Consider the following 16,038-nt stretch of genomic DNA (forward strand, 5'->3'; position numbering starts at 1 on the left):
CTTGAATTTCTTTCCTTTTTTCTTCCCCTCCCTCCCCGTCCTCTTTTCCTTTTCGGATTTTCAAAAGGTTGTCTTGGGAGAAGTAAAACTCGCGGCTGGTTCAGCTTCCTGGGCTGCTGCTGTTGGCGGCCGCCAGAAGAGGAGCGTAGCTCTCAGACCCGGAGAGGGGGTGTTCAGGGGAATGTCCCGATTTCCTCCGAAGAAATCTTCCTCCTCCGGACACAAAAAAAAAAAAAAAAAAAAAAAAAAAAAAGAGAGAGAGAGAGAAAAGGAGCAAACAAAAAGCCTCGCTGGGACAGAGGCGAGGAGCCGCCGGGCTCCCCCGCTTATTGCCTTTGGCTTCAGGAAGCGGAGGGAAGCGGGAGCTCGGGAAGGGGCTTGGGAAAAGTGGCTCCCCCCCCCCCCGAAAAAAAAAAAAAGGCGCTCCCGAAGCGATTTCGGCGTGGAAAGAAAGTTACTGGGGTTGTTGGGGTGAGGAGGAAAGTCACACGACTAATAATTAAAAAAGAGACTTTAGCCGGTTCCTTGGGAGGATTAGGACTTAAGAAAAGTTGAACTTTCAGATTCCCAGGGAAAAAAAAGCGGGGAGCATAGTTGGGGGAAAAAAAAAACCCCACCAAACCACCCCAAAACACCCCTCCTTAGGCTGATTTCTAAAATATGACCAAGTAAATTCTGGGAAAAGTCAGCCTCGGTGCAGTCCGGTCCTTTTAATTAAGTCGCTGCTGGATCCAAGTCCGTTGAGTTGAATAGGCTAACAAAAATCTTTCTTTTTTTTTTTCGCCCTTGATGAACAACAGCAGCAAAAAAATCATTAAAATGTCAGTTTGTCTGAGTTATTTTTCTTTCTGAAAAATCGGGTTTAAAAAAAAAAAAATAAGGCAACCAAAACCAACAAACTTCTTTTGGGTCCCAAGAAGTTGAGGTCGGGGAAGATGAAGGAGCCGGAAAAAAAAAAACGCCACAGTTTTTTTGTCCTGAATGTGGTTTTTGGAGGCTGGGATTTCTAATGATTAGGTTTTTGTGGTTTATATATACAGGACTCTCTGGCTAAGGCGATCATTATGCTGATGAGAGTCAGCAGCACGTGGTGCTTCAGTCCTCAGACTTCTGCAGCCTTCAAAATAAATAAAACAATGTGCATCCCCCACAGGAGGAGAAACTTTGCTTTAAGTCGCTCTCACCCACGGGGAGGGGGACGGGGACGGGGAAGGGGGGGAGCAGGAGACGGTCTCCGATCTCCACTTCTCTCCGGGTTTTTTCCATTAACACTTTTGGGCTTGTTTGTTTAAAAAAAAAAAAAAAGAGGCATGAAAAATCTTGTTTGCAAAAAAAATAATAGTAAGAATAATCTGGTGCCAAAGGGTTTTTTTGCTAAGTCTCCGGTAGTCTAAAGCCTAAACCATTTCCTTGAATGAATGAAAGCTATAAAACCCCCTTCAGACTATTAAGGTAAAGGGAGTCTGGTTTGTTTTCTCCCTTAAAAAAAAAAAAAAAAGGGCAGATCTTATTAAAAACAATTTACATACCCAATAGTAAAAAAGTGTAAACGCCTCCCAGCGCAGATAACAACCTATCACAACCCTCCCTCTAATTTCTAAGGCTTTACTTCGACTTGCTACTTCCACCTTCTTGTAAAAAGTCGGCGCTGCGTGTGTGCTCCTTGCTCGCCGCCTGTGTGTGACTCGGGGCGGTGTGTGTGTGTGTCCGTCCGTCCGTCTGTCTGTCTGTCTGTGTTGAGGGGGTGGGGGGGGGATGTGTCCTTTTTACGCAGCCGTTGCAAACCGTCAGTCCGGCACCCTGACCCAGCAGAAAAGCCAGGTTTGTCCTGCCTGCCCCTCCGCGACAAGCCCGGCGAGGCAGCCCGGCGACCCCACGTACATGAGCACGGGGGAAGGGGGGGGGGGGGGGGGGGGGGAGGGGGGGGGTGCGTGGGGGGGTGAAGAGACACCTCCGGGGCTGTTTCCGCGCCCTGCGGAGCCTCCGCGCCCTCCGCCGGCCGGGCCGGCAGCGCTGCCCACCGCGCACCCCCGGCCCCCCCCAAATTTCTGCCCCCCCCCCCCCATGAGGGCAAAACCCCCGGCTCTGCAGGGGGGGGAAGGTGCGTGCAAAGGCAGCGGCCAGGCTGCAGCGTTGCTCCTTCCGTATTTGCTTTTAAAGAATAATAACCAGAAAAGATCTGATGTTCGGTCACAGGGGAGAGCTCTCGCTCCGCGCACCGCGGCTGCCGCCTCCGCTCCGCTCCGCTCCGCGCCCGCCCGGCGCGTCCCGCCGGGGCCGGCGCGGCGGGCACCCGTTTCTGCCGCTATTCCTCCACTCCTCTGTCTTTCCCACGGTTAAAATGGGGAGTAACAGCCCCTGACCCACTGCCTCGCTGGGATCCATGTCCTCGTCTTTTTTTTCTCCCTGTTTTTTTCTTTTTTTCCCTTTTTTTCTTTTTTTCCCTTTTTTTTTCTTTTTTTTTTTTTTCTTTTCCTAGCCCAATGTTGGAGGGGCTGTGGAAGTTTTCTATCCCGTTGTGAAAATGCAATCGCTGTGGATAACACCCCAAACCCTTCCTGAGGTCGCCCCGCTTCTCCGACAACCACAGGGGTCTGCTTTTCCCCAAAAGTGGCCACAGGCATTTCCAAAGGGCAATTACTTGTCACCTATAAGGGCTAGTACATTCAGAAGCTCTGGTTTGCTATAGTTGCAATACAGAAAATGTATTTTTTCATAATTATTTTCGTAAAATGTTTATGACCATAGGTTCTTTTGGCTTCCCCCCCCCCCCCCCCATTAGCTGGAGGGGAAATACATTCCATTAGAGCCATTCCAAAGGTGCTAGAAAGAAGGCAAGAGGTTGTCTTATATCCAAATACTATATAAGCCTGACAATTGTGATTTATTTTATTTCAAACAAGAAGATACATTTCCACTTTTAATTAGTCAGGCTAAAAGTTTTACAGTCTCCTCTCTTCCTACTAAAATAAAATAAAAAGTTAATTAGGATAAACTAAAATAAGTTATTGGAAGCTACCAGTGTAAGGTCACTTAAAATAGTCCATGGTTATTTATAATGTCGAAATAAAATTTTCCACTGAATGCCCTAACAAAGTTTCAGGTATCTGGCACAGCTGATTTTCAGTCTCCGTGCAAAAATATCTTTCTGCTGAACATTTACACATTTAACAGGAACTTACTACAGCCCGGAACAGATCACAGCTCAGAGCACTAGAATTTTATTTAAATGGTTATGGACAAATTAATAAAAGCACCACTAATGTTTATGGACCTGCATAAAAGCTGGATGGGATTTTTCAGAAAAAGTAATATATGTTATGATATATATATATATAATCTGGAACGTTGGCTTGGATTTGGCTGAAATGGAGAGCAACCCTGCTGCTCGGCTTTCCTTGGGTTTTATTTCAGAACTTCTTGGAATTTTAGCACTGGTTGCAAAATGGGTCATATTTTAAGATGTTAGAGAATTGCAGGAGGTTAGTGAAAAAATGTGCTTGCATGGCAAATTACGCCTTAACAAACACCTTCGGATCCACTTTATAAAATAGGATTTTCATTAGTATGGCTACATTTGCTGCAATTTCAGTTGTCTTTTAGCTTTTTCACTTTTAACTATGTTATGAATACAGCCATAATTATATTGCTTTTGGACAAAAAGGTAATGTTTTAAAGAGCACCGAGTTTGTTTACCGTTACATTTATAAAACACGGGCCCAGCACGCTCCTGTTGTAAGCATCGTATGCTCAAGGTGAAAAATAATTGTCAGATTTGAAAGATTCTAACCTGGATGATGTTCCCTAAATAAATAGTTTCGATGCCAGTTTGTTGGGCTGGAATGTGCTGTAAATACGATGAATACAGAATTTATTTTGAGCTTCTCTATATATGTAAATAGCCTTTGTGAAACGGGAATAAATTAATGGGTTCACTGGGTTTGTTATTGTGTTGGGTATTTTTAGTCAGAGCGACTACAGCAATGTCAGCAATTATTACGATAGTTAAGGACTTGCCAATATTCTCTTTCCAACATCTACTTTCCCAAAGTTTTTTATTCAGTCGTGAAAATGTGCATTGAGCCAAAATGTGTGAACTTAAGTAAGCTTAATGCTAGAGAAGGTTTTGCCCAAATTTCCATTCATTTCAGTAGGGGCAAGATAAGCTCCAGTGTCTCTTGGCAGCGCTTTACTTTCACTTTGGTTGTAAATTGACTGTTTGCCCAGCTATTCTTTGCTTTTTCTTAAGTATGACAAATAGTAACTCTAGATTTGCATGTTATTTGGTCGGTTAAGTTGGCATGTGGTAATGAGTTCTGTAACTACAACATTCATAGTCAGACTATGGACTACTATGGTTTGTTTAACTACTGTATCCCTGCCCCACTGATTTACGGCCCAGATAAAAGAAGATTCTTTGTGTCCCGAAATTAGTCGAAAGCATTTAATATTTCAGCACCACGCACTGGTTTTTAGCATTTATAGTCCCCGATACAAACATAAGCATAAAGGTTTGAAAGACAGGCTAGAAAATGATTACATTAAAAAAATCAATTTTGAGAATATTACTTTTTCCCCCAGTATTTTCAGTAGGAAGTGAGGACCGAGAGCTGAGACTCTTGCGTTCTGTCTCAGGCTTTGATGCTGACTTGCTCTGTGACCTCGGACAAGCCTTTTAGCAAGTTTTCCTTCTGTATAAAATGGGGTACTATTACCATATACCTTTTGAGATATAAAAATATGTGTTAAATTCGCAGAAGTCCAAAGATTAGCGGGGCTCTGCATCTGTAAAGCATACCAGCAATACCAGGAGAAAAATTCTGAAGGCTGGTAAGAAACCTGCTGTGTCACTACTGAAAAACTGTCGGCTTTTCCATGGCACGCAGTGGAACGCACGTTATACAAACAACAAAGTAAATAGTTACTGCTTCTGATTTTTTTCCTAAATGATGTATTTTCTGCTTCTCTAATAAGCATGGACTGCAAGCCTAGGTCTCAGTCCTACCGTAGGGTTCTCCCATTTCCCTCCCTGTCTGCAACCTCTTATGCCCCATTGGAATTGCATGTATTTCAACGAGGTTTAAAGCAGCAAATGACCATGTCATCATTGCGAAGGAAAGAAACGTGGGCCTACTTGTCATCTTATAACAGCGTTTGAAAGAGAAAGTATGGCCTGTGCTTTCTGGCAGTAAAAACCTGAATGTGTAGTACGATTAGAAAAATGTATGGCCTGTCTTTTTCAAGTAAATTATATTCTTTTTTTTTTTTTTTGCTTGCAACATGCAAACTAAAAATTAACTGTAGAAAGTTGTTAGGGTCCTTATACTTAGGGACAAACTTTTTTTCATGGCAAGACTGACTTTGTCCCTTTCCATTAATCCTCCTCCCAACTTCTGTGTAACTAATTTCAGAATGAGGAAAAAGTCGTGTTTTTTTCCTTGAATGAATTCAAATAAAATCAGCACATTGTTTTAGAGATATAAAGGCTAAAAAATGAAAGCTTAATTTTTTTTTTCCTTCTTTCGGCATATATAAAACCAGCATGAGCCAGAAACTTCACGGTTATTTTTTCTTTTGACCTCAATGAAAACTGGTTCCCTTGACTAACTGTGGGGTAAGTGGGTGGTATAACTGTTTGTAATTAAAAAGGGTTTATACATTTGGAACCTTGCAGAGTTCCTAAATTTTGCATGCTGGTTTTTAAGAGACTAATGAAGTGCACTCTGGCCAGATACAAGCTCCATAAAGCTCACACAGAAGATACTACAAGATGTAAGTCAGTCTCGAGTGGGAGAGGTTGTTTTTAATGCTCGCAACCACAAGCACACCACCAGATCCTTGCATTTACTCCCTCAGTGTTGCAATGGTGAGGATTCCCATTGTAAATCTATTCTCAATAGCATGAATGGCAGAAAAAAAATTCAGGCAGATTCTTTGTTAATAACATGAGTCTTGAAGCTGAAGCAATAGAAAAACACCAAATAGTGACAGACTTGTTCCAACAAGGATGAAAACATACAACATTGAAAGAGGTGGTGCCGTCTACAGGGGTGAAATAGAAGAAGAAAGCATATGGTAATGGCAAATGCAGAGTAAACACAATGGACGTAGCAAACAAACTCTTTGAGGAGCTATAAAAATTACTCTATTTTTGCCCCTTCTTTCCTGAAAATTCACTTAAATGATGAACTAAGCATAGTCAGGCCAGACCAGAGGATCAAGAACATAATCATATTTATGGTATGACATAATGTAATCCTGAAAATGCTGAGCATCCTGGTCACATTTTAGCATAATATATGTGTGCCCCACATTAGGTGTGGCCTTAAGACCTTGGGTGTGCGGGGCATAACACAGGATCAATCCCTTAGTCGAGTGCTGTGGAATTGGCAGCCAAGTCACAGGAGACAAGAACATCAGTCCAAAAACAAGCCATAAAGAGCAGATGACAAAACATTAGACATCACAGGAATGATTCTCTCTAGCAATAAAAGACAAAGATCTGGCAGAAAAAATATTATAGGTGAAGCTGCCAGCAGTATCTGCAGTTAAGCTTGTCTACCACTTTCCAGTATAAGACCTTGTTTTCACTCACATAACGTTGCCAATTTTTAACTGTTCAGGATGAGCGTTTCAATCCTCAGTCTGCCTCAAGCTGAATTTTTTGGAAACGTCCAGCAGAAATACTTCTGCTGCTTCTAAGATCGGCATTAAGAGAAAACACATTGTTTCACAACAGTTTAAAATTTCTTAGAATCATCCCAATATCTATTTCAGAGCTGGGATGGGAAGTTTTACTAAGTCGGAGAGGAATAAGGAGGAAAAATCAGATAAGTTCCTTTTGTTGCCCTTGACCAAAAGGATCCACCCGAACTTGGCCGAGTTAGAAGTTGCTGAAAATTGTTGAGGTTTTTCTTGCGCATGCTCAGTACAGATGGAGTAGTTGGCAGCTAAATTTTGCAAAGCCTCCATAGCAGCACTGGGCTTGCTAGACTGGATTGGATCTGTAGTCAGTCTTGTCTGACCAATATTCTCCCTGACAGTAGGCTGCACTGTTTTAGAGGAGAGGATAAGAAACCCCAGAGTCAGCAGACAGATACGGGATCTATTCCTCCTTTAAGGTCTCATCCTAGTTAATAGTAGCTTATAAAATATGATCAGAATGACTGTCAGCAGTTCAGTTTTAAATTGTGTCTATAATTCAACCATAAAAATTCCTTACAGGCTGAAATCTGGCTTATACTCTCAGTTCAGAAGTCAAAATTCTCTACAGATTTTTTTAGTCTGTTTTGAAGTGATAGAAAAGAAAAAATAGTCATGTACAAATTCTGGACATTTCTTTCATAACGCACTTCATAATTCAGTTATGATAAGTATGATAAGTTTTAAACTATTTGTTTCAAATGCCGATCAGGCCCTAGAAGGAACGTGAGTAATTAAAATCTTCACCATTAACACTAGACATTCAAATGTGAATAAGATTCTCTGACCTCGGGATATTAGGAGTATTATGATATTAGGAGCTTATGTGATGTAATACCAAAACCTGTTATTCTAGTTTATCTTATAAATATTCAGATAATTTATGAAATGCATACATATTGAAAAGCAAGGGAGAAATCCTTCTGTCCTTTCATGGCAAAACTCATCGTGAAGACAGTCACTCAAACGTTTTCTTGATTTAAGCGTAAGAAGAAAGACATAACCTGGAAGCATCCAGGAGGAACAAGTGAGAGGTCCTCAGAAGGGGCAAAGCAGATGCAAAACCTTTCTTGGAAGACCACAGCAGCTCTCATTACTACCAAGCTCCCCTTTGTAGTGGAGAAGATAGAGCAACTCTTCCCATCCTTGGAATGCTTTCAAACATACTGCGCTTGGCACCCTGAGGTTAGTGTGATTTTTGAGCAGATAAAAGCCCGTTACATGAAAAGGCAGATCCCACCCTCTTTCTTGTTTTTTTCCCCTTGGTAAGAAAGAAAGAAAGGCCTTATTCTGTCTGCAGTTCCACTGATTTCAATGGGAGCCTTCATGGAATAAGGTGCTGCTTCACGTAAGAGAAGCAGAGGCAAGCCTTTAGGTAACTTGCTGCTTCACGTTACTCTCCTTATCCTTTCATATTTCCATGTCTAAATGCCCATCTTGCTGAAGAATATGTAAAGTCTTTCAGCTCTTCGTTTCCATTCCATTTTAAAGAGCTAGAATAATTCCTATTTTTAAGCATGAGAAAACCATCTTCCACTGTTTTTGACAATTGAAGAACATGGACTGAGGGAATCAGAGGAAAGCTCTATTTACTAAACACCACATGTAGATTACCACTGATAGTTTTTCTAAGGAAATTTATGACCTGTGTGGAGTAAATAAACTCCCTTTTTGGTAAAGAATCTGCAAGCCAATCATTCATGCTTGCTTAGAGACTTTACTGTTCGTGTTGCTTTTATGTGGAAGGCTACAGTAAAGGGTGATGTTATGTCTAAAATAGACAGTTGGCAGTTCCGGGGAAAAAAAAAAAAGCATCATTTCTGACATTACTTATGAGATTCTTGCTAGATTATGGCACATTCGCTCTGATTCAGGAAAGAAAGAAAAGATAATGATAGGACAATTATAATTCTTGTAACTAATATGTTATCTTCATGCACGCACTTGCATGCCTAGCTATATTTACTGGTAAGTTATGGCATTTTACACATCTGAAATAAACAGAGAACTCTCAGTATGTTCAAAATGTTTAGTAAGTCTGAAAGCTGTTTGCTCTGTATCTCAGAGTAAATGAGAATGGGACAGACGCTTTTCTTCTCCTGGCTGCCCACCCTATACTGCTATCATTATGCTCCTTCCCTGCTCCCCTTCCTCTCCCCATTTTATGCTCTGGATCCAATAGAGACATAACTGTTTAAGGCAATCATGAAAATTAAGTGAGAAGAAGGAACTTTATTAAGTGTCTGTATATCATGTTTTCAGAAATATTAGTGTTTTTCATGCACAAGTAACTCAGTGGCTTTCAGTGGTACCCTTCTTGGTTTACACTGCTGTGAGAGGAGAACTGTGCTGTTATTAGGTCTACCTAATTTAAGAGATGCATGCAACATGTGTGCTTATTTTCTTTAGACTATCAATACAACCTTTAGTAAATACTATTCTACCTGTGAAAGTATTCTGAATTTAAAACAAGTAAGTGCCTTTCTGAGTGATGATCCCATGTCCTTAACTCACCCCACCGCACTTCAGCACATAGGCTATGTAATGTCACTGGAGCTTTGCCTTCTCTAGAAAAATGATCTGTTTTTGATGGGGGGTGTCAAAATAGTTTTCCACCCTCAGAGCCACTCAAGTAGTAGTAGAAATGGTTGCCTCAGTGGTGTGGACAAGGTCAGGTAAGTTCATTGCTTACCGTAGCAAATCATGCCTGTCGAGGGCTCATGGGACAACTTGCCGGCACAGGATTTGCCTCGGAGTGTACAGAAGAATTTGTTACAATAGCTGTTGACCTTGACTGACTTTGTCCGCACTGGAAGAGCAGTTGTTTTCAACACTACTCCAAGATGCGTGGAGAGTGGGCGGGCATTTGACAACAGTTGTCAAAAACACGTCATTTGTCTGGGGTAGGTGCATACCTACTGAAATATCGATGCTATAAAAGGCCCAATTCAGTAAACCTGGGATACTGCAAAGTCTGCAACATCAGCATGGACTGTGACTTTCTATGCTTACGTACACTTGCAGGATATCAGATGATGAACAGGATTTTTAATACATTGTCACTTATTATCTACATAAATACGGGCTTCAAGGCCACAAGCCAATCATCAAAACCAGATGATTTTTAAGATTATGCAGTCTAATTTAAAGAAAAGTTGACTTTGATAGAACAGTTAGTGGAAGAAAATACCCATGTTATAAGCAAGTGATCAATACTCTCATCACATGAAGCTGATGACATAACACATAATGCCAAATCTTGCAGCCCCTTCATACACTATGTGCTCTTCTGTGCTCTTATGTGAAAAAGCATAAGAAACGATTTTGCCAAACCAGACTGGACCAGGTATCTCTAATTCTTAGATGTTCATTAATAATTGATCAGCTCCATGGAAGCATCATGAAAGAAGTGGATTGTAACAGAAGTTTTCTTTTCCTATGGTATTTATTTTTGCAATTGCATAAAGAATAAGCTAGCATATGAGGAAGGAAACTGAAGCAGAAGTTATTTTCAAACTGATAAAAGAAGATGCTATTTTGTACGGAACAACTTCTAGTTGACCTTTGCAATGAATGCAATAAAATACTATTTTGGCCACAAACGGAACAACACTTTTAGAGGGATTAATGTTTAATCTGTCTGACTGTCTGTCTATCTATCTATCTATCTACCTATGCAGGATTTTAAAGACTCAAGGAAGCTAGCAGCTCACTCTCACTTATAACTGCATCTGTGAAACTTTAAAACTGCGCAAGATCTTTCTCTACTGTGCTGGATGCCATTAGCATTAGCATATTACCACAGAAAAAGAATCTAAAGTAGACAGTGAACTTCATAAGAAATCTTCCAAAAGCCTTCCATCCCTCAAAAAACTAATCCCCAACAAGAACCTGACTTTCACAAAACCCACTAAAATATATGAACTGTTCAGTATGCTTACAGAGTTGATAAGTCAGAGTATTTTTTGATAATGATAAAATCCAGAGCTATATTAGATGGGAGAAAGTAATTTTTGAGGAATTTTGAAACCCCGGAGAAATTTCAGAGTGGTCAATCACCGCACTTATACTTGGGGGATTTTTTTTTTTTTGGCATTGTCTTTTTTTTTTTGGCATTGCTACAGGTTTCTATCAGACTGCATGTCCTATGGCATTCACACAACATTGCACAAGTACCATGCAGTCATTCTTTGTCTTTCCTGGCCCTGGATGTTAGGTGAATGTGAGCCTTATAAATAAAATGGACACTCAAGAATCTAGATACTTTACAAACACTTTGTAACAGAGGGATAAAAAAGATAGCAAGAATAGGGAAAGAATCTCTCCAGATTCAAGAGTTCTGTATTGGCACTCTGTAGCAACTCCCAGTAAAAATGCTTTAGCTGATCCCGGTTGTAATATTGATTCATTGGGAAGGGTGACTGGATATGTCCTTTGGCCGATCTGAACACATTGACTGTAGTTTAAAATCAGCTTCTTAACTTTTTCCTAATTTAAAAAATGTATCTAATTCATTAGTCTAAGAGTATTTTAAAATGCTTCTGTATTTTCCATCACGATGCTAAGTTGAAACTGGCAGAATGGAAATTGGAGAGAAGTAGCAAAGAAATAAAAAAGTATCCTACTCTGTTTCCCAGCTACAGAAATGACCAAAGCTGCCAGAGAAGCACCTTATACAAAAGGAAGACTGTCTAGAGAAGAGGCAAGAATATTCTCAGGAGCTCTGCTTGAAGGCAGTGCTTCTTATCCAAAAGAAAGACAGAAACATGTAATTGTACCCTTCCTTTAAAACTAGGTCTTACTGCTTTCCTGTGTGTTACAGATCACATGTTATTTTACATTGGAAGCTTAGTGCTAAAATCTAAAACATAAGGGCCAAGTTCAGCTCTTAGATACACATGCACAACTCCAATAAACTCAAAGAGAGCTGTGTTCATATGTTTAGCAATGGAATTTGGCCCTAAATATTTAAACATTTATTCAGAGAAAAAAAAGCTTCTCTGATACATTTGTATCTCATATCTAATGTACACAGATTACCACCACTGGGCACCCATGTTAAGGGATAAAAAGTTTTGGGGAACCACAAATTCAGCATTCTACCTGCTCTGCACGGTCAAATAACATGAATTTGTTTCAGAACATTGAGGAAATTAAATCCTTAGCAACCTGTGGCTGATGTTATTTATTCTGCAGTCCAGGAGTAATTTGATGCAAATTCCTGGCACTATTCCTATATTTCAAGAAATTACTGTTTTGAACGGACTGATTCTGGAGAGTTTCATTATGTTAATATGCAATCCAGAAAGAACTAATGTCCTCTGCTTATATTTGCTCCGCAGAGGAAAGCTCAGTGTTCTGGCTAATTCTCACTTATCTTTCAAAGGCTTATGACAGGAGTCCATAATAATCTACACGTGTCATTTGGAAACGGTTAACCTGAGGATCCCACCTGCTCTCCATGGCAAAATGACCCCAGGTGTATTTTTGTTAAGGATACAAAGGATTCAGAAACCTGCAAATTTTCTTCAAGCAACATAATACTCCAATTTGTATATCTAATATAAGTAAACAATAACTATATATACATGTTATTTTCCTTAGACAAATGACAGCTAGAGGAGAGCTGAGTTCCAGGTTCAGACACTTAAATTTCGTTGTCTACAATGTAAATGTTTACATTTAAGCTAGCTGTTTAAGCTCCCATTATACTCAATAGTGATCTAAGGCTCAATTCACTTGTCTAAAATTAAGTCTCTAGTGCCATTACAGATGCCTTGGGCTACCTAAGAAATCGCCATGGGGCTGGCACGTATAAGTCAGGACCTACGTGAGGCCCTTTACCGTTTGGAATGGCAGATGGAGGCCAGACAACATAGCCCAGAGTACTTGACATACATAGATAACTAAACTCAGCCCTAGTAAATGCAGTCAGTGGCTTCTAGAGAGCAAGTCTAATGACCAAACATAGGTGTCTACTTTCGGATGAACGGGTCTTTTGCCTGCACTGACCATGTTGACTGGGTTTCCATGGACTATAATCGGAACCAAAACACAGCCCACATGTAGACATCTAATTTTAGGTGACTGCATCTGAAATTGAAACCTACTCCTGATATCGTAGTTGCCAGAATACATACTGTTATTAGAGTAATCACTATGCTTTTGGTTCAACCAGGGTTAAGCTATTTTGGTTGTGCATTTTGTGCAGTACTGTCATTTCAGTTAAATGGTGGCAGGCAGGAGAGCAAGAGTAATGGGCAGGTGTGATTGCACGGGTGATGAATCTCTCTTGATGTTGTTTTGCTTCAGTGAGTTCCTTGAGATCCATATGGACAATGCTTAGCTAAAGCTGCTACCTGCTCCCTAGCTAAAGGAGGCTCCGGCTGCCAGTGTTGGCTCTTTCCCTTGCTTGGGAGACTTGGAGCTTTGCTTCCTCTTTACTGCTCTTGTTTTTAGGTGACCAGAACATCTAGCATACTGCCAGGGTGCTCTTTTCAGAGCTGTATGTTTTGTGGGCACAGTCAGCTTCGTAAGAAAGACTCTGCACCAAGACTTAATTTCTCTTGTTAGAGCCTTTTGGCTGGAGCTCTCTAATCATAGAGGTCACCTTTGAACATCTCTGGCTATAGAGGCGCAATGCAGGATGTTGCCAAAATGCTGTGACCATTGTAGGAAGCAGGTAGGAACAAAAGCATGTGCAGACTTGCAAGTTCATTAATAATCATGGCCAGTTGGGCCTTCTATCCAGATCTTGCATCAGTGCTAACAAGGTAAGTTAAGAATGATCCAGGACCAAGAAATTCCTTGCTGGTACAAATCATGATTTTGGTTTGCTCTGGTGGTTATCTTGGTTGAGATCAAACCTCAAGCGTTACTTCAGATAATATATACAATTATTAGCATAAGTTTCCTTGATTGTGTGTGGAAACTCCCAACCTCATTTGTGGAAGCCACGGTTTTGAGTAGCGTACAACAAACTAGCATTATTTAAGCTATAGTCTCAGTTAGGGCAGTTGACTGGAGAGGCTGAAGGAGTCAGTGGCTGGGAAAAGGACCCCTCTAAGTAGTTTTTCTTCAAGTGAATTGACTCAGATCAGCCAGGAACAAAACTCTGCTTTTATCGTATTTTCTATTTATTTCATTTGTATGCTGCTTACTTAAGGGCGTGCCTATGGTGTTGGCTTCTGAGAGGAGTGTTAATACATGTGCAAAATGACTTACACATTGAAGATCTTGGTCGCAACTGAATTACACAAACTTCTGTCATGATCATGGTGCTACCTAATTCTGTTTCTCCAGGTGGAATTGCCTTAAATCCATTTTGGCAAAGAATACATCATTATTTTCACATTGTGCTAGTCTACTCTCCTGCTTTCATCCATATGAGCCAGGAGTGAATAAGAGTTGGCAACTTCATCGTTGACTATTATATTGCAGAGTACACTTTAATCAGCACCCTAATAAATAGCACGCCCAATTAATTGGGACATTTGCCAGCAAACCAGTTCACTTCCCTACACTTCAGTGGCTGTAAATGATGGATAAATAGCATGCTTGCTGTTGTCTGCGAGCGTATTTGTTGTAATTAACAGGTATGATTTGGTGTTCGCTGGCATGTGTTTCCTCAGTAGCACTCTGCTCATTTTTGAGTAGGATCCCTGGGCCAGTGCAGTTGCTAAAAATGAATAAAGGACAGATTTCCCTTTCAGTGTTTGCTTAAATCAACGTAGTGCTTTTGTATTACAAAAATAATGGATGTAATCTATGTATTTTTATGTATTACATTCCTATACGGTTTTGACAATAAAGGTGGTAATTTAATTAGCAGCTTTCTGTTTTAATTAGTATAGCAAACAGGACTTTGCCATACCATGGAATAATTTATAATAAAGGGAGGGTTTTACCAGGGGTTGCATGGTGGTTTGCTTTAAAGTGGTATTTCCTTTAGAGAGATCCACAGAAGTACAGCCTATTTTCTGAAACTGGTATATGCTATCATTTACTGTATGCACGTGACACTTTCTCTTATTTGGACACCCATTGCCAAAGAATTAGATAAAATTGAACACAGCAAACCTTTCTAATCCCTGCATTCCTCACAGATTGCTTTAATGGAGACTGAAAAAATTATTGGAAGTAAATGAATATGAAAAGGGAAATGGTACTGAGGAAATCTCAACAAGGGATCTTAAAACCCAGGATGGCTATGGATCAGCAAAGGGTAGAAACATTCGTGTAATTAAAGGAGAACATCATTTGTGGGTTATCTGAAAAGAATTGTCCATGTTGGCATTTACTGTGACTTGTGGGCAGGAGGAAAAGAAACTGCCCTGTACCACTGCATACGGTTCCTTATTAGTTGTGGCTTCTGCAGAGGCTCCGTCTCTTCTTTGGAGCATGGAGGATTTCTTTCATTACATAATCTGGATGCTTTTTTTTTTTTTTTAAATAATTTTTTTTTTCTCCTGTGTGTGCAAATTCTCTTTGCACCAATGCTTCTATACTGAGGTTATTATGCCAAAGGAATGCAAGCATCTAGAGTAACAATGGTTCATTTTCCTTTAATGACTTTGTCGACAGGATGGAGACATTTTTGTGGCGTGATGAATTCACTCGGTCTCCCGTTGTGTTTTCTCCACATGCTTTGGAAACTCTCTCTCTCTCTTTCTCCGAGAATTGTGGCCATCCACCCCAGCAAGAGCTTCATTACTTTATATTCATTGTATTTAAATGACACCCCAGTGGTACTGACCTCCTGGGATGATTGATGTAAATTATATGCTATGTAGGAGAAAATAAAATCTTTTTCTGACTTTTTATGTTCTGCAGAGAAATAAAAAGTGAAAACAAATGACAGAGAAAATCAGGCCTATTCAAAGTGAAACTTTGTAAGCATTATGGTTTGAGCAGACTCCAGTTTGTAAAAGTGCTGAGACAGTTTATAATGAACTTACGATCTGAAAGGTGACCTGAAAAGGGAAAATAATGTTGTATGTGCCCTTTTTTGGTTCTGTGTAATGCATAACAAAAACTTGATCAGGTTTTTTTTCCTCTCTGTGTAGTAAGAATTCAGACTCGATTAGGGAGCAGCCACTGTACTTTTACCAGCTACCCAAAGGCACAGTACTAGAAGGGACACTGTGTTTCTCAGTCCTCTTTCCTCCAGTCTTCTAGTGATTTTTTTTGTATTGATTTAAGATTTCATAGCCAGTAGGTATATCTGTCTTGCTCAGTCATTCTGTCAGGAGTTATCACCTACCGAAGTGGCAACAGGGGGAATATTCTTTCATCAGCCTACCTCATCATCGGGCAGTAACTTCAATCGCTTCTGAA

The 16,038-nt window shown here is 40.3% G+C and overlaps 1 protein-coding gene across 1 annotated transcript in view; it reads right to left on the minus strand.

The window, feature by feature from the left end:
* Positions 1-16,038, minus strand: part of RUNX2 (RUNX family transcription factor 2) — a 152,054-nt gene that overhangs the window by 88,547 nt on the left and 47,469 nt on the right.

This window comes from Gymnogyps californianus, chromosome 3 (assembly GCF_018139145.2).
Source record: "Gymnogyps californianus isolate 813 chromosome 3, ASM1813914v2, whole genome shotgun sequence".
NCBI lineage: Eukaryota > Metazoa > Chordata > Aves > Accipitriformes > Cathartidae > Gymnogyps > Gymnogyps californianus.